This window comes from Cavia porcellus, unplaced genomic scaffold (assembly GCF_034190915.1).
Source record: "Cavia porcellus strain 051 isolate PalLab524CR breed Dunkin Hartley unplaced genomic scaffold, mCavPor4.1 scaffold_13, whole genome shotgun sequence".
In the NCBI taxonomy this organism is placed as follows: domain Eukaryota; kingdom Metazoa; phylum Chordata; class Mammalia; order Rodentia; family Caviidae; genus Cavia; species Cavia porcellus.
The window spans coordinates 73,394,812-73,416,192 of NW_026947496.1; positions in this window are offsets into that span (position 1 = coordinate 73,394,812).

Below are 21,381 nucleotides of genomic sequence, written 5' to 3' on the forward strand. Positions count from 1 at the left end.
GCAATGTAGGATAGGTTTCTAAAAAACATCGTGGAGTGGTGCGCATTGTATGGGTGTGTAACATTACATTCACTAGTAGGAGTGAGAAAAACATCACGGGATGGTGTGGATCATATGGTCTGAATTAGGATAGGCAGTGAGTGGCAATGTAGGATGGAGAGAAGCACCACGGGGTGATCAGCATGCGGAGGTCAGGAAACATGCAGTGCCTATGTAGGATAGGTATCTGAAAAACATCGTGGGTGGTGCGCATTGTATGGGTGTGTAACATTACATTCACTAATAGGAGTGAGAAAAACATCACGGGATGGTGTGAATCATAGGGTCTGAATTAGGATAGGCAGTGAGTGGCAATGTAGGATGGAGAGAAGCACCACGGGGTGGTCAGCATGGGGTGGTCAGGAAACATGTAGTGGCAATGTAGGATAGGTTTCTGAAAAACATCGCAGAGTGGTGCGCGATGTATGGGTGTGAAACATTACATTCACTAGTAGGAGTGAGAAAAACATAATGGGGTTGTGTGAATCATAGGGTCTGAATTAGGATAGGCAGTGAGGGGCAATGTAGGATGGAGAATAGCACCACGGGGTGGTCAGCATGGGGAGGTCAGGAAACATGCAGTGGCAATGTAGGATAGGTTTCTGAAAAACATCACGGGGTGGTGCGCATTGTATGGGTGTGTAAAATTACATTCATTAGTAGGAGTGAGAAAAACATCACGGGGTGGTGTGAATCATAGGGTCTGAATTAGGATAGGCAGTGAGTGGCAATGTAGGATGGAGAAAAGCACCACGTGGTGGTCAGCATGGGGAGGTCAGGAAACATGCAGTGGCAATGTAGGATAGGTTTCTGAAAAAGATCGCGGGGTGGTGCGCATTGCATGGGTGTGTAACATTACATTCACTAGTAGGACTGAGAAAAACATCACGGGGTGGTGTGATCATAGGGTCTGAATTAGGATATGCAGTGAGTGTCAATGTAGGATGGAGAAAAGCACCACGGGGTTGTCAGCATGCGGAGGTCAGGAAAAATGCAGTGGCAATGTAGGATAGTTTTCTGAAAAACATCGCGGGGTGGTGCACATTGTATGGGTGTGTAACATTACATTCACTAGTAGGAGTGAGAAAAACATCACGGGGCGGTGTTATCATAGGATCTGAGTTAGCATAGGCAGTGAGTGGCAATGTAGGATGGAGAGAAGCACCACGGTGTGGTCAGCATCAGGAGGTCAGGAAACATGCAGTGGCAATGTAGGATAGGTTTCTGAAAAACATAGCGGGGTGGTGCGCATTGTATGGGTGTGTAACATTACATTCACTAGTAGGAGTGAGGAAAACATCACGGTTTGGTGTGAATCATAGGGTAGGAAGTAGGATAGGCAGTGAGTGGCAATGTAGGATGGAGAAAAGGACCACGGTGTGTTCAGCATGGGGAGGTCAGGAAACATGCAGTTGCAATGTAGTATAGCTTTCTGAAAAACATCGTGGGGCGGTGCGCATTGTATGGGTGTTTAACATTACATTCACTAGTAGGAGTGAGAAAAACATCACGGGGTGGTGTGAATCATAGGGTCTGAATTAGGATAGGCAATGAGTGGCAATGTAGGATGGAGAAAAGCACCCTGGGGTGGTCAGCATGGGGAGGTCAGGAAACATGCACTGGCAATGTAGGATAGGTTTCTGAAAAACATCGCGGGGTGGTGCGCATTGTATGGGTGTGTAACATTACATTCACTAGTAGGAGTGAGAAAAACATCACGGGGTGGTGTGAATCATAGGGTCTGAATTAGGATAGGCAGTGAGTTGCAATGCAGGATGGAGAAAAGCACCACGGAGTGGTCAGCATGGGGAGGTCAGGAAACATGTAGTGGCAATGTAGGATAGGTTTCTGAAAAACATCGCGGAGTGGTGCGCGTTGTATGGGTGTGTAACATTACATTCACTATTAGGAGTGAGAAAAACATAATGGGGTTGTGTGAATCATAGGGTCTGAATTAGGATAGGCAGTGAGCGGCAATGTAGGATGGAGAATAGCACCACGGGGTGGTCAGCATGGGGAGGTCAGGAAACATGCAGTGGCAATGTAGGATAGGTTTCTGAAAAACATCACGGGGTGGTGCGCATTGTATGGGTGTGTAACATTACATTCATTAGTAGGAGTGAGAAAATCATCACGGGGTGGTGTTAATCATAGGGTCTGAATTAGGATAGGCAGTGAGTGGCAATGTAGGATGGAGAAAAGCACCACGTGGTGGTCAGAATGGGGAGGTCAGGAAACATGCAGTGGCAATGTAGGATAGGTTTCTGAAAAACATCGCGGGGTTGTGTGCATTGTATGGGTGTGTAACATTACATTCACTAGTAGGAGTGAGAAAAACATCACAGGGTGGTGTGAATCATAGGATAAGAATTAGGATTGGCAGTGAATGGCAATGTAGGATGGAGAAAAGCACCACGGGGTGGTCAGCATGGGGAGGACAGGAAACAGGCAGTGGCAATGTAGGATAGGTTTCTGAAAAACATTGCGGGGTGGTGCGCATTGTATGGGTGTGTAATATTTCATTCACTAGAAGGAGTAAGAAAAACATCACGGGGTGGTGTGCATCATAGGGTCTGAATAAGGATAGGCAGTGAGTGGCAATGTAGGATGGAGAAAAGCACCACGGGGTGGTCAGCATGGGGAGGTCAGGAAAAATGATGTGGCAATGTAGGATAGGTTTCTGAAAAACATCGCGGGGTGGTGGGCATTGTATGGGTGTGTAACATTACATTCACTAGTAGGAGGGAGAAAAACATCACGGGGTGGTGTGAATCATAGGGTCTGAATTAGGATAGGCAGTGAGTGGCAATGTAGGATGGAGAAAAGCACCACGGTGTGGTCAGCATGGGGAGGTCAGGAAACATGCAGTGGCAATGTAGGATAGGTTTCTGAAAAACATCGCGTTGTGGTGCGCATTGTGTGGGTGTGTAACATTACATTCCCTGGTAGGATTGAGAAAAACATCACGGAGTGGTGTGAATCATAGGGTCTGAAATAGGATAGGCAGTGAGTGGCAATGTAGGATGGAGAAAAGCACCACGGGGTGGTCAGCATGGGGAGGTCCTGAAACATGCAGTGGCAATGTAGGATAGGTTTCTGAAAAACATCGGGGGTTGGTGCGCATTGTATGGGTGTGTAACATTACATTCACTAGTAGGAGTGAGGAAAACATCACGGGGTGGTGTGAATCATAGGGTAGGAAGTAGGATAGGCAGTGAGTGGCAATGTAGGATGGAGAAAAGGACCACGGTGTGTTCAGCATGGGGAGGTCAGGAAACATGCAGTTGCAATGTAGGAGAGCTTTCTGAAAAACATCACGGGGCGGTGCGCATTGTATGGGTGTTTAATATTACATGCACTAGTAGGAGTGAGAAAAACATCACGGGGTGGTGTGAATCATAGGGTCTGAATTAGGATAGGCAGTGAGTGGCAATGTAGGATGGAGAAAAGCACCACGGGGTGGTCAGCATGGGGAGGTCAGGAAACATGCAGTGGCAATGTACGATAGGTTTCTGAAAAACATCGCGGTGTCGTGCGCATTGTATGGGTGTGTAATATTACATATACTGGCAGGAGTGAGAAAAACGTCACGGGGTGGTGTGAATCATAGGGTCTGAATTAGGATAGGCAATGAGTGGCAATGTAGGATGGAGAAAAGCACCCTGGGGTGGTCAGCATGGGGAGGTCAGGAAACATGCACTGGCAATGTAGGATAGGTTTCTGAAAAACATCGCGGGGTGGTGCGCATTGTATGGGTGTGTAACATTACATTCACTAGTAGGAGTGAGAAAAACATCACGGGGTGGTGTGAATCATAGGGTCTGAATTAGGATAGGCAGTGAGTGGCAATATAGGATGGAGAAAAGCACCTTGGGGTGGTCAGCATGGGGAGGTCAGGAAACATGCAGTGGCAATGTATGATAGGTTTCTGAAAATCATCGCGGGGTGCTGCGCATTGTATGGGTTTGTAACATTACATTCACTAGTACGAATGAGAAAAACATCACGGGGTGGTGTGAATCATAGGGTCTGAATTAGGATAGGCTGTGAGGGGCAATGTAGGATGGAGAAAAGCACCACGGAGTGGTCAGCATGGGGAGGTTAGGAAACATTCAGTGGCAATGTAGGATAGGTTTCTAAAAAACATCGTGGAGTGGTGCGCATTGTATGGGTGTGTAACATTACATTAACTAGTAGGAGTGAGAAAAACATCACGGGGTGGTGTGAATCATAGGGTCTGAATTAGGATAGGCAGTGAGTGGAAATGTAGGATGGAGAAAAGCACCAAGGGGTGGTCAGCATGGGGAGGTCAGGAAACATGCAGTGCCAATGTAGGATAGGTATCTGAAAAACATCGCGGGGTGGTGCGCATTGTATGGGTGTGTAACATTACATTCACTAGTAGGAGTGAGAAAAACATCACGGGGTGGTGTGAATCATAGGGTCTGAATTAGGATAGTCAGTGAGTGGCAATGTAGGATGGAGAAAAGCACCATGGGGTGTTCAGCATGGGGAGGTCAGGAAACATGCAGTGGCAATGTAGGATAGCTTTCTTAAAAACATCGCGGTGTGATGCGCATTGTATGGGTGTGTAACATTACATTCACTAGTAGGAATGAGAAAAACATCAAGGGGTGGTGTGAATCATAGGGTCTGAATTAGGATAGGGAGGGAGTGGCAATGTAGGATGGAGAAAAGCACCAAGGGGTGGTCAGCATGGGAAGGTCAGGAAACATGCAGTGGCAATGTAGGATAGGTTTCTGAAAAACATCCTGGTGTCTTGCACATTGTATGGGTGTGTAACATTACATTCACTAGTAGGAGTGAGAAAAACATCACGGGGTGGTGTGAATCATAGGGTCTGAATTAGGATAGGCAGTGAGCGGCAATGTAGGATGGAGAATAGCACCACGGGGTGGTGAGCATGGGGAGGTCAGGAAACATGCAGTGGCAATGTAGGATAGGTTTCTGAAAAACATCACGGGGTGGTGCGCATTTTATGGGTGTGTAAAATTACATTCATTAGTAGGAGTGAGAAAAACATCACGGGGTGGTGTGAATCATAGGGTCTGAATTAGGATAGGCAGTGAGTGGCAATGTAGGATGGAGAAAAGCACCACGGGGTGGTCAGCATGGGGAGGTCAGGAAACATGCAGTGGCAATGTAGGATAGGTTTCTGAAAAACATCGCAGGGTGATGCGCATTGTATGGGTGTGTAACATTACATTCACTAGTAGGAGTGAGAAAAACATCACAGGGTGGTGTGAATCATAGGATATGAATTAGGATTGGCAGTGAATGGCAATGTAGGATGGAGAAAAGCACCACGGGGTGGTCAGCATGGGCAGGTCAGGAAACAGGCAGTGGCAATGTAGGATAGGTTTCTGAAAAACATTGCGGGGTGGTGCGCATTGTATGGGTGTGTAATATTACATTCACTAGAAGGAGTAAGAAAAACATCACGGGGTGGTGTGCATCATAGGGTCTGAATAAGGATAGGCAGTGAGTGGCAATGTAGGATGGAGAAAAGAACCACGGGGTGGTCAGCATGGGGAGGACAGGAAAAATGATGTGGCAATGTAGGATAGGTTTCTGAAAAACATCGCGGGGTGGTGGGCATTGTATGGGTGTGTAACATTACATTCACTAGTAGGAGGGAGAAAAACATCACGGGGTGGTGTGAATCATAGGGTCTGAATTAGGATAGGCAGTGAGTGGCAATGTAGGATGGAGAAAAGCACCACGGTGTGGTCAGCATGGGGAGGTCAGGAAACATGCAGTGGCAATGTAGGATAGGTTTCTGAAAAACATCGCGGTGAGGTGCGCATTGTGTGGGTGTGTAACATTACATTCCCTAGTAGGAGTGAAACAAACATCACGGAGTGGTGTGAATCATAGGGTCTGAAATAGGATAGGCAGTGAGTGGCAATGTAGGATGGAGAAAAGCACCACGGGGTGGTCAGCATGGGGAGGTCCTGAAACATGCAGTGGCAATGTAGGATAGGTTTCTGAAAAACATCGGGGGTTGGTGCGCATTGTAAGGGTGTGTAACATTACATTCACTAGTAGGAGTGAGGAAAACATCACGGGGTGGTGTGAATCATAGGGTAGGAAGTAGGATAGGCAGTGAGTGGCAATGTAGGATGGAGAAAAGGACCACGGGGTGGTCAGCATGGGGAGTCAGGAAACATGCAGTGGCAATGTACGATAGGTTTCTGAAAAACATCGCGGTGTCGTGCGCATTGTATGGGTGTGTAACATTACATATACTGGCAGGAGTGAGAAAAACATCACGGGGTGGTGTGAATCATAGGGTCTCAATTAGGATAGGCAATGAGTGGCAATGTAGGATGGAGAAAAGCACCCTGGGGTGGTCAGCATGGGGAGGTCAGGAAACATGCACTGGCAATGTAGGATAGGTTTCTGAAAAACATCGCGGGGTGGTGCGCATTGTATGGGTGTGTAACATTACATTCACTAGTAGGAGTGAGAAAAACATCACGGGGTGGTGTGAATCATAGGGTCTGAATTAGGATAGGCAGTGAGTTGCAATGCAGGATGGAGAAAAGCACCACGGAGTGGTCAGCATGGTGAGGTCAGGAAACATATAGTGGCAATGTAGGATAGGTTTCTAAAAAACATCGCGGAGTGGTGCGCGTTGTATGGGTGTGTAACATTACATTCACTAGTAGGAGTGAGAAAAACATAACGGGGTTGTGTGAATCATAGGGTCTGAATTAGGATAGGCAGTGAGCGGCAATGTAGGATGGAGAAGAGCACCACGGGGTGGTCAGCATGGGGAGGTCTGGAAACACGCAGTGGCAATGTAGGATAGGTTTCTGAAAAACATCACGGGGTGGTGCGCATTGTATGGGTGTGTAAAATTACATTCATTAGTAGGAGTGAGAAAAACATCACGGGGTGGTGTGAATCATAGGGTCTGAATTAGGATAGGCAGTGAGTGGCAATGTAGGATGGAGAAAAGCACCACGGGGTGGTCAGCATGGGGAGGTCAGGAAACATGCAGTGGCAATGTAGGATAGGTTTCTGAAAAACATCGCGGGGTTGTGTGCATTGTATGGGTGTGTAACATTACATTCCCTAGTAGGAGTGAGAAAAACATCACGGAGTGGTGTGAATCATAGGGTCTGAAATAGGATAGGCAGTGAGTGGCAATGTAGAATGGAGAAAAGCACCACGGGGTGGTCAGCATGGGGAGGTCCTGAAACATGCATTGGCAATGTAGGATAGGTTTCTGAAAAACATCGGGGGTTGGTGCGCATTGTATGGGTGTGTAACATTACATTCACTAGTAGGAGTGAGGAAAACATCACGGGGTGGTGTGAATCATAGGGTAGGAAGTAGGATAGGCAGTGAGTGGCAATGTAGGATGGAGAAAAGGACCACGGTGTGTTCAGCATGGGGAGGTCAGGAAACATGCAGTTGCAATGTAGGATAGCTTTCTGAAAAACATCGCGGGGCGGTGCGCATTGTATGGGTGTTTAACATTACATTCACTAGTAGGAGTGAGAAAAACATCACGGGGTGGTGTGAATCATAGGGTCTGAATTAGGATAGGCAGTGAGTGGCAATGTAGGATGGAGAAAAGCACCACGGGGTGGTCAGCATGGGGAGGTCAGGAAACATGCAGTGGCAATGTACGATAGGTTTCTGAAAAACATCGCGGTGTCGTGCGCATTGTATGGGTGTGTAACATTACATATACTGGCAGGAGTGAGAAAAACATCACGGGGTGGTGTGAATCATAGGGTCTGAATTAGGATAGGCAATGAGTGGCAATGTAGGATGGAGAAAAGCACCCTGGGGTGGTCAGCATGGGGAGGTCAGGAAACATGCACTGGCAATGTAGGATAGGTTTCTGAAAAACATCGCGGGGTGGTGCGCATTTTATGGGTGTGTAACATTACATTCACTAGTAGGAGTGAGAAAAACATCACGGGGTGGTGTGAATCATAGGGTCTGAATTAGGATAGGCTGTGAGGGGCAATGTAGGATGGAGAAAAGCACCACGGAGTGGTCAGCATGGGGAGGTTAGGAAACATGCAGTGGCAATGTAGGATAGGTTTCTAAAAAACATCGTGGAGTGGTGCGCATTGTATGGGTGTGAAACATTACATTCACTAGTAGGAGTGAGAAAAACATCACGGGGTGGTGTGAATCATAGGGTCTGAATTAGGATAGGCAGTGAGTGGAAATGTAGGATGGAGAAAAGCACCACGGGGTGGTCAGCATGGGGAGGTCGGGAAACATGCAGTGCCAATGTAGGATAGGTGTCTGAAAAACATCGCGGGGTGGTGCGCATTGTATGGGTGTGTAACATTACATTCACTAGTAGGAGTGAGAAAAACATCACGGGGTGGTGTGAATCATAGGGTCTGAATTAGGATAGTCAGTGAGTGGCAATGTAGGATGGAGACAAGCACCATGGGGTGTTCAGCATGGGGAGGTCAGGAAACATGCAGTGGCAATGTAGGATAGCTTTCTGAAAAACATCGCGGGGTGATGCGCATTGTATGGGTGTGTAACATTACATTCACTAGTAGGAATGAGAAAAACATCAAGGGGTGGTGTGAATCATAGGGTCTGAATTAGGATAGGGAGGGAGTGGCAATGTAGGATGGAGAAAAGCACCACGGGGTGGTCAGCATGGGAAGGTCAGGAAACATGCAGTGGCAATGTAGGATAGGTTTCTGAAAAACATCGCGGGGTTGTGTGCATTGTATGGGTGTGTAACATTACATTCACTAGTAGGAGTGAGAAAAACATCACAGGGTGGTGTGAATCATAGGATATGAATTATGATTGGCAGTGAATGGCAATGTAGGATGGAGAAAAGCACCACGGAGTGGTCAGCATGGGGAGGTCAGGAAACATGCAGTGGCAATGTAGGATAGGTTTCTGAAAAACATCGCGGTGAGGTGCGCATTGTGTGGGTGTGTAACATTACATTCCCCAGTAGGAGTGAGAAAAACATCACGGAGTGGTGTGAATCATAGGGTCTGAAATAGGATAGGCAGTGAGTGGCAATGTAGGATGGAGAAAAGCACCACGGGGTGGTCAGCATGGGGAGGTCCTGAAACATGCAGTGGCAATGTAGGATAGGTTTCTGAAAAACATCGGGGGTTGGTGCGCATTGTATGGGTGTGTAACATTACATTCACTAGTAGGAGTGAGGAAAACATCACGGGGTGGTGTGAATCATAGGGTAGGAAGTAGGATAGGCAGTGAGTGGCAATGTAGGATGGAGAAAAGGACCACGGTGTGTTCAGCATGGGGAGGTCAGGAAACATGCAGTTGCAATGTAGGATAGCTTTCGGAAAAACATCGCGGGGCGGTGCGCATTGTATGGGTGTTTAACATTACATTCACTAGTAGGAGTGAGAAAAACATCACGGGGTGGTGTGAATCATAGGGTCTGAATTAGGATAGGCAGTGAGTGGCAATGTAGGATGGAGAAAAGCACCACGGGGTGGTCAGCATGGGGAGTCAGGAAACTTGCAGTGGCAATGTACGATAGGTTTCTGAAAAACATCGCGGTGTCGTGCGCATTGTATGGGTGTGTAACATTACATATACTGGCAGGAGTGAGAAAAACATCACGGGGTGGTGTGAATCATAGGGTCTCAATTAGGATAGGCAATGAGTGGCAATGTAGGATGGAGAAAAGCACCCTGGGGTGGTCAGCATGGGGAGGTCAGGAAACATGCAGTGGCAATGTTGGATAGGTTTCTGAAAATCATCGCGGGGTGGTGCGCATTGTATGGGTTTGTAACATTACATTCACTAGTACGAGTGAGAAAAACATCACGGGGTGGTGTGAATCATAGGGTCTGAATTAGGATAGGCAGTGAGTGGCAATGTAGGATGGAGAAAAGCACCATGGTGTGGTCAGCATGGGGAGGTCAGGAAACATGCAGTGGCAATGTAGGATAGGTTTCTGAAAAACATCGCGGGGTGGTGTGCATTGTATGGGTGTGTAACATTACATTCACTATAGGAGTGAGAAAACATCACGGGGTGGTGTGATCATAGGATCTGAATTAGGATATGCAGTGAGTGTCAATGTTGGATGGAGAAAAGCACCACGGGGTGGTCAGCATGGGGAGGTCAGGAAAAATGCAGTGGCAATGTAGGATAGTTTTCTGAAAAACATCGCGGGGTGATGCGCATTGTATGGGTGTGTAACATTACATTCACTAGTAGGAATGAGAAAAACATCAAGGGGTGGTGTGAATCATAGGGTCTGAATTAGGATAGGGAGGGAGTGGCAATGTAGGATGGAGAAAAGCACCACGGGGTGGTCAGCATGGGAAGGTCAGGAAACATGCAGTGGCAATGTAGGATAGGTTTCTGAAAAACATCCTGGTGTCGTGCACATTGTATGGGTGTGTAACATTACATTCACTAGTAGGAGTGAGAAAAACATCACGGGGTGGTGTGAATCATAGGGTCTGAATTAGGATAGGCAGTGAGTGGCAATGTAGGATGGAGAAAAGCACCATGGTGTGGTCAGCATGGGGAGGTCAGGAAACATGCAGTGGCAATGTAGGATAGGTTTCTGAAAAAGATCGCGGGGTGGTTCGCATTGCATGGGTGTGTAACATTACATTCACTAGTAGGACTGAGAAAAACATCATGGGGTGGTGTGATCATAGGGTCTGAATTAGGATATGCAGTGAGTGTCAATGTAGGATGGAGAAAAGCACCACGGGGTTGTCAGCATGCGGAGGTCAGGAAAAATGCAGTGGCAATGTAGGATAGTTTTCTGAAAAACATCGCGGGGTGGTGCGCAATGTATGTGTGTGTAACATTACATTCACTAGTAGGAGTGAGAAAAACATCAGGGGGCGGTGTTATCATAGGATCTGAATTAGGATAGGCAGTGAGTGGCAATGTAGGATGGAGAGAAGCACCACGGTGTGGTCAGCATGGGGAGGTCAGGAAACATGCAGTGGCAATGTAGGATAGGTTTTTGAAAAACATCGCGGGGTGGTGTGCATTGTATGGGTGTGTAACATTACATTCACTATAGGAGTGAGAAAACATCACGGGGTGGTGTGATCATAGGATCTGAATTAGGATATGCAGTGAGTGTCAATGTTGGATGGAGAAAAGCACCACGGGGTGGTCAGCATGGGGAGGTCAGGAAATATGCAGTGGCAATGTAGGATAGTTTTCTTAAAAACATCGCGGGGTGGTGCGCATTGTATGGGTGTGTAACATTACATTCACTAGTAGGAATGAGAAAAACATCAAGGGGTGGTGTGAATCATAGGGTCTGAATTAGGATAGGGAGTGAGTGGCAATGTAGGATGGAGAAAAGCACCACGGGGTGGTCAGCATTGGAAGGTCAGGAAACATGTCGTGGCAAAGTAGGATAGGTTTCTGAAAAACATCGCGGGGTGGTGCGCATTGTATGGGTGTGTAACATTAGATTCACTAGTAGGAGTGAGAAAAACATCACGGGGGGGTGTGAATCATAGGGTCTTAATTAGGATAGGCAGTGAGTGGCAATGTAGGATGGAGAAAAGCACCACGGGGTGGTCAGCATGGGGAGGTCAGGAAACATGCAGTGGCAATGTAGGATAGGTTTCTGAAAAACATCGCGGGGTTGTGTGCATTGTATGGGTGTGTAACATTACATTCACTAGTAGGAGTGAGAAAAACATCACAGGGTGGTGTGAATCATAAGATATGAATTAGGATTGGCAGTGAATGGCAATGTAGGATGGAGAAAAGCACCACGGGGTGGTCAGCATGGGGAGGTCAGGAAACAGGCAGTGGCAATGTAGGATAGGTTTCTGAAAAACATTGCGGGGTGGTGCGCATTGTATGGGTGTGTAAAATTACATTCATTAGTAGGAGTGAGAAAAACATCACGGGGTGGTGTGCATCATAGGGTCTGAATAAGGATAGGCAGTGAGTGGCAATGTAGGATGGAGAAAAGCACCACGGGGTGGTCAGCATGGGGAGGTCAGGAAAAATGATGTGGCAATGTAGGATAGGTTTCTGAAAAACATCGCGGGGTGGTGGGCATTGTATGGGTGTGTAACATTACATTCACTAGTAGGAGGGAGAAAAACATCACGGGGTGGTGTGAATCATAGGGTCTGAATTAGGATAGGCAGTGAGTGGCAATGTAGGATGGAGAAAAGCACCACGGTGTGGTCAGCATGGGGAGGTCAGGAAACATGCAGTGGCAATGTAGGATAGGTTTCTGAAAAACATCGCGGTGTGGTGTGCATTGTGTGGGTGTGTAACATTACATTCCCTAGTAGGAGTGAGAAAAACATCACGGAGTGGTGTGAATCATAGGGTCTGAAATAGGATAAGCAGTGAGTGGCAATGTAGGATGGAGAAAAGCAACACGGGGTGGTCAGCATGGGGATGTACTGAAACATGCAGTGGCAAAATAGGATAGGTTTCTGAAAAACATCGGGGGGTGGTGCGCATTGTATGGGTGTGTAACATTACATTCACTAGTAGGAGTGAGGAAAACATCACAGGGTGGTGTGAATCATAGGGTAGGAAGTAGGATAGGCAGTGAGTGGCAATGTAGGATGGAGAAAAGGACCACGGTGTGTTCAGCATGGGGAGGTCAGGAAACATGCAGTTGCAATGTAGGATAGCTTTCTGAAAAACATCGCGGGGTGGTGCGCATTGTATGGGTGTTTAACATTACATTCACTAGTAGGAGTGAGAAAAACATCACGGGGTGGTGTGAATCATAGGGTCTGAATTAGGATAGTCAGTGAGTGGCAATGTAGGATGGAGAAAAGCACCACAGGGTGGTCAGCATGGGGAGGTCAGGAAACATGCAGTGGCAATACAGGATAGGTTTCTGAAAAACATCGCGGTGTCGTGCGCATTGTATGGGTGTGTAACATTACATATACTGGCAGGAGTGAGAAAAACATCACGGGGTGGTGTGAATCATAGGGTCTGAATTAGGATAGGCAATGAGTGGCAATGTAGGATGGAGAAAAGCACCCTGGGGTGGTCAGCATGGGGAGGTCAGGAAACATGCACTGGCAATGTAGGATAGGTTTCTGAAAAACATCGCGGGGTGGTGCGCATTGTATGGGTGTGTAACATTACATTCACTAGTAGGAGTGAGAAAAACATCACGGGGTGGTGTGAATCATAGGGTCTGAATTAGGATAGGCAGTGAGTGGCAATGTAGGATGGAGAAAAGCACCCTGGGGTGGTCAGCATGGGGAGGTCAGGAAACATGCACTGGCAATGTAGGATAGGTTTCTGAAAAACATCGCGGGGTGGTGCGAATTGTATGGGTGTGTAACATTACATTCACTAGTAGGAGTGAGAAAAACATCACGGGGTGGTGTGAATCATAGGGTTTGAATTAGGATAGGCAGTGAGTTGCAATGCAGGATGGAGAAAAGCACCACGGAGTGGTCAGCATGGGAAGGTCAGGAAACATGCAGTGGCAATGTAGGATAGGTTTCTGAAAAACATCCTGGTGTCGTGCACATTGTATGGGTGTGTAACATTACATTCACTAGTAGGAGTGAGAAAAACATCACGGGGTGGTGTGAATCATAGGGTCTGAATTAGGATAGGCAGTGAGTGGCAATGTAGGATGGAGAAAAGCACCACGGGGTGGTCAGCATGGGGAGGTCAGGAAACATGCAGTGGCAATGTACGATAGGTTTCTGAAAATATCGCAGTGTGGTGTGCATTGTATAGGTGTGTAACATTACATTCACTAGTAGGACTGAGAAAAAGATCACGGGGTGGTGTGATCATAGGGTCTGAATTAGGATATGCAGTGAGTGTCAATGTAGGATGGAGAAAAGAACCACGGGGTTGTCAGCATGCGGAGGTCAGGAAAAATGCAGTGGCAATGTAGGATAGTTTTCTGAAAAACATCGTGGGGTGGTGCGCAATGTATGTGTTTAACATTACATTCACTAGTAGGAGTGAGAAAAACATCACGGGGTGGTGTGAATCATAGGATCTGAATTAGGATAGTCAGTGAGTGGCAATGTAGGATGGAGACAAGCACCATGGGGTGTTCAGCATGGGGAGGTCAGGAAACATGCAGTGGCAATGTAGGATAGCTTTCTGAAAAACATCGCGGAGTGGTGCGCGTTGTATGGGTGTGTAACATTACATTCACTAGTAGGAATGAGAAAAACATCAAGGGGTGGTGTGAATCATAGGGTCTGAATTAGGATAGGGAGGGAGTGGCAATGTAGGATGGAGAAAAGCACCACGGGGTGGTCAGCATGGGAAGGTCAGGAAACATGCAGTGGCAATGTAGGATAGGTTTCTGAAAAACATCCTGGTGTCGTGCACATTTTATGGGTGTGTAACATTACATTCACTAGTAGGAGTGAGAAAAACATCACGGGGTGGTGTGAATCATAGGGTCTGAATTAGGATAGGCAGTGAGTGGCAATGTAGGATGGAGAAAAGCACCATGGTGTGGTAAGCATGGGGAGGTCAGGAAACATGCAGTGGCAATGTAGGATAGGTTTCTGAAAAAGATCGCGGGGTGGTTCGCATTGCATGGGTGTGTAACATTACATTCACTAGTAGGACTGAGAAAAACATCACGGGGTGGTGTGATCATAGGGTCTGAATTAGGATATGCAGTGAGTGTCAATGTAGGATGGAGAAAAGCACCACGGGGTTGTCAGCATGCGGAGGTCAGGAAAAATGCAGTGGCAATGTAGGATAGTTTTCTGAAAAACATCGCGGGGTGGTGCGCAATGTATGTGTGTGTAACATTACATTCACTAGTAGGAGTGAGAAAAACATCATGGGGCTGTGTTATCATAGGATCTGAATTAGGATAGGCAGTGAGTGGCAATGTAGGATGGAGAGAAGCACCACGGTGTGGTCAGCATGGGGAGGTCAGGAAACATGCAGTGGCAATGTAGGATAGGTTTTTGAAAAACATCGCGGGGTGGTGTGCATTGTATGGGTGTGTAACATTACATTCACTATAGGAGTGAGAAAACATCACGGGGTGGTGTGATCATAGGATCTGAATTAGGATATGCAGTGAGTGTCAATGTTGGATGGAGAAAAGCACCACGGGGTGGTCAGCATGGGGAGGTCAGGAAATATGCAGTGGCAATGTAGGATAGTTTTCTTAAAAACATCGCGGGGTGGTGCGCATTGTATGGGTGTGTAACATTACATTCACTAGTAGGAATGAGAAAAACATCAAGGGGTGGTGTGAATCATAGGGTCTGAATTAGGATAGGGAGTGAGTGGCAATGTAGGATGGAGAAAAGCACCACGGGGTGGTCAGCATTGGAAGGTCAGGAAACATGTCGTGGCAAAGTAGGATAGGTTTCTGAAAAACATCGCGGGGTGGTGCGCATTGTATGGGTGTGTAACATTACATTCACTAGTAGGAGTGAGAAAAACATCACGGGGGGGTGTGAATCATAGGGTCTTAATTAGGACAGGCAGTGAGTGGCAATGTAGGATGGAGAAAAGCACCACGGGGTGGTCAGCATGGGGAGGTCAGGAAAAATGATGTGGCAATGTAGGATAGGTTTCTGAAAAACATCGCGGGGTGGTGGGCATTGTATGGGTGTGTAACATTACATTCACTAGTAGGAGGGAGAAAAACATCACGGGGTGGTGTGAATCATAGGGTCTGAATTAGGATAGGCAGTGAGTGGCAATGTAGGATGGAGAAAAGCACCACGCTGTGGTCAGCATGGGGAGGTCAGGAAACATGCAGTGGCAATGTAGGATAGGTTTCTGAAAAACATCGCGGTGTGGTGCGCATTGTGTGGGTGTGTAACATTACATTCCCTAGTAGGAGTGAGAAAAACATCACGGAGTGGTGTGAATCATAGGGTCTGAAATAGGATAAGCAGTGAGTGTCAATGTAGGATGGAGAAAAGCAACACGGGGTGGTCAGCATGGGGATGTACTGAAACATGCAGTGGCAAAGTAGGATAGGTTTCTGAAAAACATCGGGGGGTGGTGCTCATTGTATGGGTGTGTAACATTACATTCACTAGTAGGAGTGAGGAAAGCATCACAGGGTGGTGTGAATCATAGGGTAGGAAGTAGGATAGGCAGTGAGTGGCAATGTAGGATGGAGAAAAGGACCACGGTGTGTTCAGCATGGGGAGGTCAGGAAACATGCAGTTGCAATGTAGGATAGCTTTCTGAAAAACATCGCGGGGTGGTGCGCATTGTATGGGTGTTTAACATTACATTCACTAGTAGGAGTGAGAAAAACATCACGGGGTGGTGTGAATCATAGGGTCTGAATTAGGATAGGCAGTGAGTGGCAATGTAGGATGGAGAAAAGCACCACGGGGTGGTCAGCATGGGGAGGTCAGGAAACATGCAGTGGCAATATAGGATAGGTTTCTGAAAAACATCGCGGTGTCGTGCGCATTGTATGGGTGTGTAACATTACATATACTGGCAGGAGTGAGAAAAACATCACGGGGTGGTGTGAATCATAGGGTCTGAATTAGGATAGGCAATGAGTGGCAATGTAGGATGGAGAAAAGCACCCTGGGGTGGTCAGCATGGGGAGGTCAGGAAACATGCACTGGCAATGTAGGATAGGTTTCTGAAAAACATCGCGGGGTGGTGCGCATTGTATGGGTGTGTAACATTACATTCACTAGTAGGAGTGAGAAAAACATCACGGGGTGGTGAGAATCATAGGGTCTGAATTAGGATAGGCAGTGAGTTGCAATGCAGGATGGAGAAAAGCACCACGGAGTGGTCAGCATGGGAAGGTCAGGAAACATGCAGTGGCAATGTAGGATAGGTTTCTGAAAAACATCCTGGTGTCGTGCACATTGTATGGGTGTGTAACATTACATTCACTAGTAGGAGTGAGAAAAACATCACGGGGTGGTGTGAATCATAGGGTCTGAATTAGGATAGGCAGTGAGTGGCAATGTAGGATGGAGAAAAGCACCACGGGGTGGTCAGCATGGGGAGGTCAGGAAACATGCAGTGGCAATGTACGATAGGTTTCTGAAAATATCGCAGTGTGGTGTGCATTGTATAGGTGTGTAACATTACATTCACTAGTAGGACTGAGAAAAAGATCACGGGGTGGTGTGATCATAGGGTCTGAATTAGGATATGCAGTGAGTGTCAATGTAGGATGGAGAAAAGAACCACGGGGTTGTCAGCATGCGGAGGTCAGGAAAAATGCAGTGGCAATGTAGGATAGTTTTCTGAAAAACATCGTGGGGTGGTGCGCAATGTATGTGTTTAACATTACATTCACTAGTAGGAGTGAGAAAAACATCACGGGGTGGTGTGAATCATAGGGTCTGAATTAGGATAGTCAGTGAGTGGCAATGTAGGATGGAGACAAGCACCATGGGGTGTTCAGCATGGGGAGGTCAGGAAACATGCAGTGGCAATGTAGGATAGCTTTCTGAAAAACATCGTGGGGTGATGCGCATTGTATGGGTGTGTAACATTACATTCACTAGTAGGAATGAGAAAAACATCAAGGGGTGGTGTGAATCATAGGGTCTGATGTAGGATGGAGAAAAGCACCACGGGGTGGTCAGCATGGGAAGGTCAGGAAACATGCAGTGGCAATGTAGGATAGGTTTCTGAAAAACATCGCGGGGTTGTGTGCATTGTATGGGTGTGTAACATTACATTCACTAGTAGGAGTGAGAAAAACATCACAGGGTGGTGTGAATCATAGGATATGAATTATGATTGGCAGTGAATGGCAATGTAGGATGGAGAAAAGCACCACGGGGTGGTCAGCATGGGGAGGTCAGGAAACATGCAGTGGCAATGTAGGATAGGTTTCTGAAAAACATCGTGGTGAGGTGCGCATTGTGTGGGTGTGTAACATTACATTCCCTAGTAGGAGTGAGAAAAACATCATGGGGTGGTGTGATCATAGGGTCTGAATTAGGATAGGCAGTGAGTGTCAATGTAGGATGGAGAAAAGCACCACGGGGTGGTCAGCATGGGGAGGTCAGGAAACATGCAGTGGCAATGTAGGATAGGTTTCTGAAAAACATCGCGGGGTGGTGCGCATTGTATGGGTGTGTAACATTACATTCACTAGTAGGAGTGAGAAAAACATCACGAGGCGTTGTGAATCATAGGGTCTGGATTAGAATAGGCAGTGAGTGGCAATGTAGGTTGGAGAAAAGCACCACGGGGTGTTCAGCATGGGGAGGTCAGGAAACATGCAGTGGCAATGTAGGATAGGTTTCTGAAAAACGTCGCAGGGTGGTGCGCATTGTATTGGTGTGTAACATTACATTTACTAGTAGGAGTGAGAAAAACATCACGGGGTGGTGTGAATCATAGGGTCTGAATTAGGATAGGCAGTGAGTGGCAATGTAGGATGGAGAAAAGCACCACGGGGTGGTCAGCATGGGGAGGTCAGGAAACATGCAGTGGCAATGTAGGATAGGTTTCTGAAAAACATCGTGGGGTGCTGCGCATTGTATGGGTGTGTAACATTACATTCACTAGTAGGAGTGAGAAAAACATCACGGGGTGGTGTTAATCATAGGGTCTGAATAAGGATAGGCAGTGAGAAGCAATGTAGGATGGAGAAAAGCACCATGGGGTGGTCAGCATGGGGAGGTCAGGAAACATGCAGAGGCAATATAGGATAGGTTTCTGAAAAACATCGCGGGGCGGTGCGCATTGTATGGGTGTGTAACATTACATTCACTAGTAGGAGTGAGAAAAACATCACGGGGTGGTGTGAATCATAGGGTCTGAATTAGGATAGGCAGTGAGTGGCAATCTAGGATGGAGAAAAGCACCACGCTGTGGTCAGCATGGGGAGGTCAGGAAACATGCAGTGGCAATGTAGGATAGGTTTCTGAAAAACATCGGGGGGTGGTGCGCATTGTATGGGTGTGTAACATTACATTCACAAGTAGGAGAGAAAAAAACATCACGGGGTGGTGTGATCATAGGGTCTGAATTAGGATATGCAGTGAGTGTCAATGTAGGATGGAGAAAAGCACCACGGGGTGGTCAGCATGGGGAGGTCAGGAAAAATGCAGTGGCAATGTAGCATAGTTTTCTGAAAAACATTGTGGGGTGGTGCCCATTGTATGGGAGTGTAACATTACATTCACTATAGGAGTGAGAAAATCCGCACGGGGAAGTGTGAATCATAGGGTCTGAATTAGGATAGGCAGTGAGTGGCAATGTAGGATGGAGAAAAGCACCACGGTGTCGTCAGCATGGGGAGGTCAGGAAACATGGAGTGGCAATGTAGGATAGGTTTCTGAAAAACATCGTGTGGTGGTGCGCATTGTATGGGTGTGTAACATTACATTCACTAGAAGAAGTGAGAAAATCCTCACGGGGTGGTGTGAATCATAGGGTCTGAATTAGGATAGGCAGTGAGTGGTAATGCAGGATGGAGAAAAGCACCACGGGGTGTGGTCAGCATGGGGAGGTCAGGAATAATGCAGTGGCAATGTAGGATAGTTTTCTAAAAAACATCGCGGGGTGCTGCGCATTGTATGGGTGTGTAACATTACATTCACTAGTAGGACTGAGAAAAACATCACGGGTGGTGTGAATCATAAGGTCTGAATTAGGATACGCAGTGAGTGGCAATGTAGGATGGAGAAAAGCACCACGGGGTGGTCAGCATGGGGAGGTCAGGAAACATGCAGTGGCAATGTAGGATAGGTTTCTGAAAAAACATTGCGGGGTGGTGCACATTGTATGGGTGTGTAACATTACATTCACTACTACGAGTGAGAAAAACATCATGGGATGGTGTGAAACATAGGGTCTGAATTAGGATTGGCAGTGAGTGGTAATGCAGGATGGAGAAAAGCACCACGGGGTGTGGTCAGCATGGGGAGGTCAGGAAACATGCAGTGGCAAAGTAGGATAGGTTTCTGAAAAACATCGCGGGGTGGTGCGCATTGTATGGGTGTGTAACATTACATTCACTAGTAGGAGTGAGAAAAATATCACGGAGTGGTGTGAATCATAGGGTCTGAATTAGGATAGGCAGTGAGTGGCAATGTAGGATGGAGAAAAGCACCACGGGGTGGTCAGCATGGAGAGGTCAGGAAACATGAAGTGGCAATGTAGAATAGGTTTCTGAAAAACATCGCGAGGTGGTCCGCATTGTATGGGTGTGTAACATTAGATTCACTATTAGGAGTGAGAAATACATCACAGGGTGGTGTGAATCAAAGGGTCTGATTTAGGATAGGCAGTGAGTGGCAATGTGGGATGGAGAAAAGCACCACGGGGTGGTCAGCATGGGGATGTCAGGAAACATGCAGTGGCAATGTAGGATAGGTTTCTGAAAAACATTGTGGGGTGGTGCGCATTGTATGGGTGTGTAACATTACATTCACTATAGGAGTGAGAAAAACCTCACGGAGAAGTGTGAATCATAGGGTCTGAATTAGGAGAGGCAGTGAGTGGCAATGTAGGATGGAGAAAAGCACCACGGTGTCGTCAGCATGGGGAGGTCAGGAAACATGCAGTGGCAATGTAGGATAGGTTTCTGAAAAACATCGGGGGGTGGTGCGCATTGTATGGGTGTGTAACATTACATTCACTAGTAGGACTGAGAAAAACATCACGGGGTGGTGTGATCATAGGGTCTGAATTAGGATAGGCAGTGAGTGTCAATGTAGGATGGAGAAAAGCACCACGGTGTGGTCAGCATGGGGAGGTCAGGAAAAATGCAGTGGCAATGTAGGATAGTTTTCTGAAAAACATCGGGGGGTGGTGCGCATTGTATGGGTGTGTAACATTACATTCACTAGTAGGACTGAGAAAAACATCATGGGGTGGTGTGATCATAGGGTCTGAATTAGGATAGGCAGTGAGTGTCAATGTAGGATGGAGAAAAGCACCACGGGGTGGTCAGCATGGGGAGGTCAGGAAACATGCAGTGGCAATGTAGGATAGGTTTCTGAAAAACATCGCGGGGTGGTGCGCATTGTATGGGTGTGTAACATTACATTCACTAGTAGGAGTGAGAAAAACATCACCGGGTGGTGTGAATCATAGGGTCTGGATTAGAATAGGCAGTGAGTGGCAATGTAGGATGGAGAAAAGCACCACGGGGTGTTCAGCATGGGGAGGTCAGGAAACATGCAGTGGCAATGTAGGATAGGTTTCTGAAAAACGTCGCAGGGTGGTGCGCATTGTATGGGTATGTAACATTACATTTACTAGTAGGAGTGAGAAAAACATCACGGGGTGGTGTGAATCATAGGGTCTGAATAAGGATAGGCATTGAGTGGCAATGTAGGATGGAGAAAAGCACCACGGGGTGGTCAGCATGGGGAGGTCAGGAAACATGCAGTGGCAATGTAG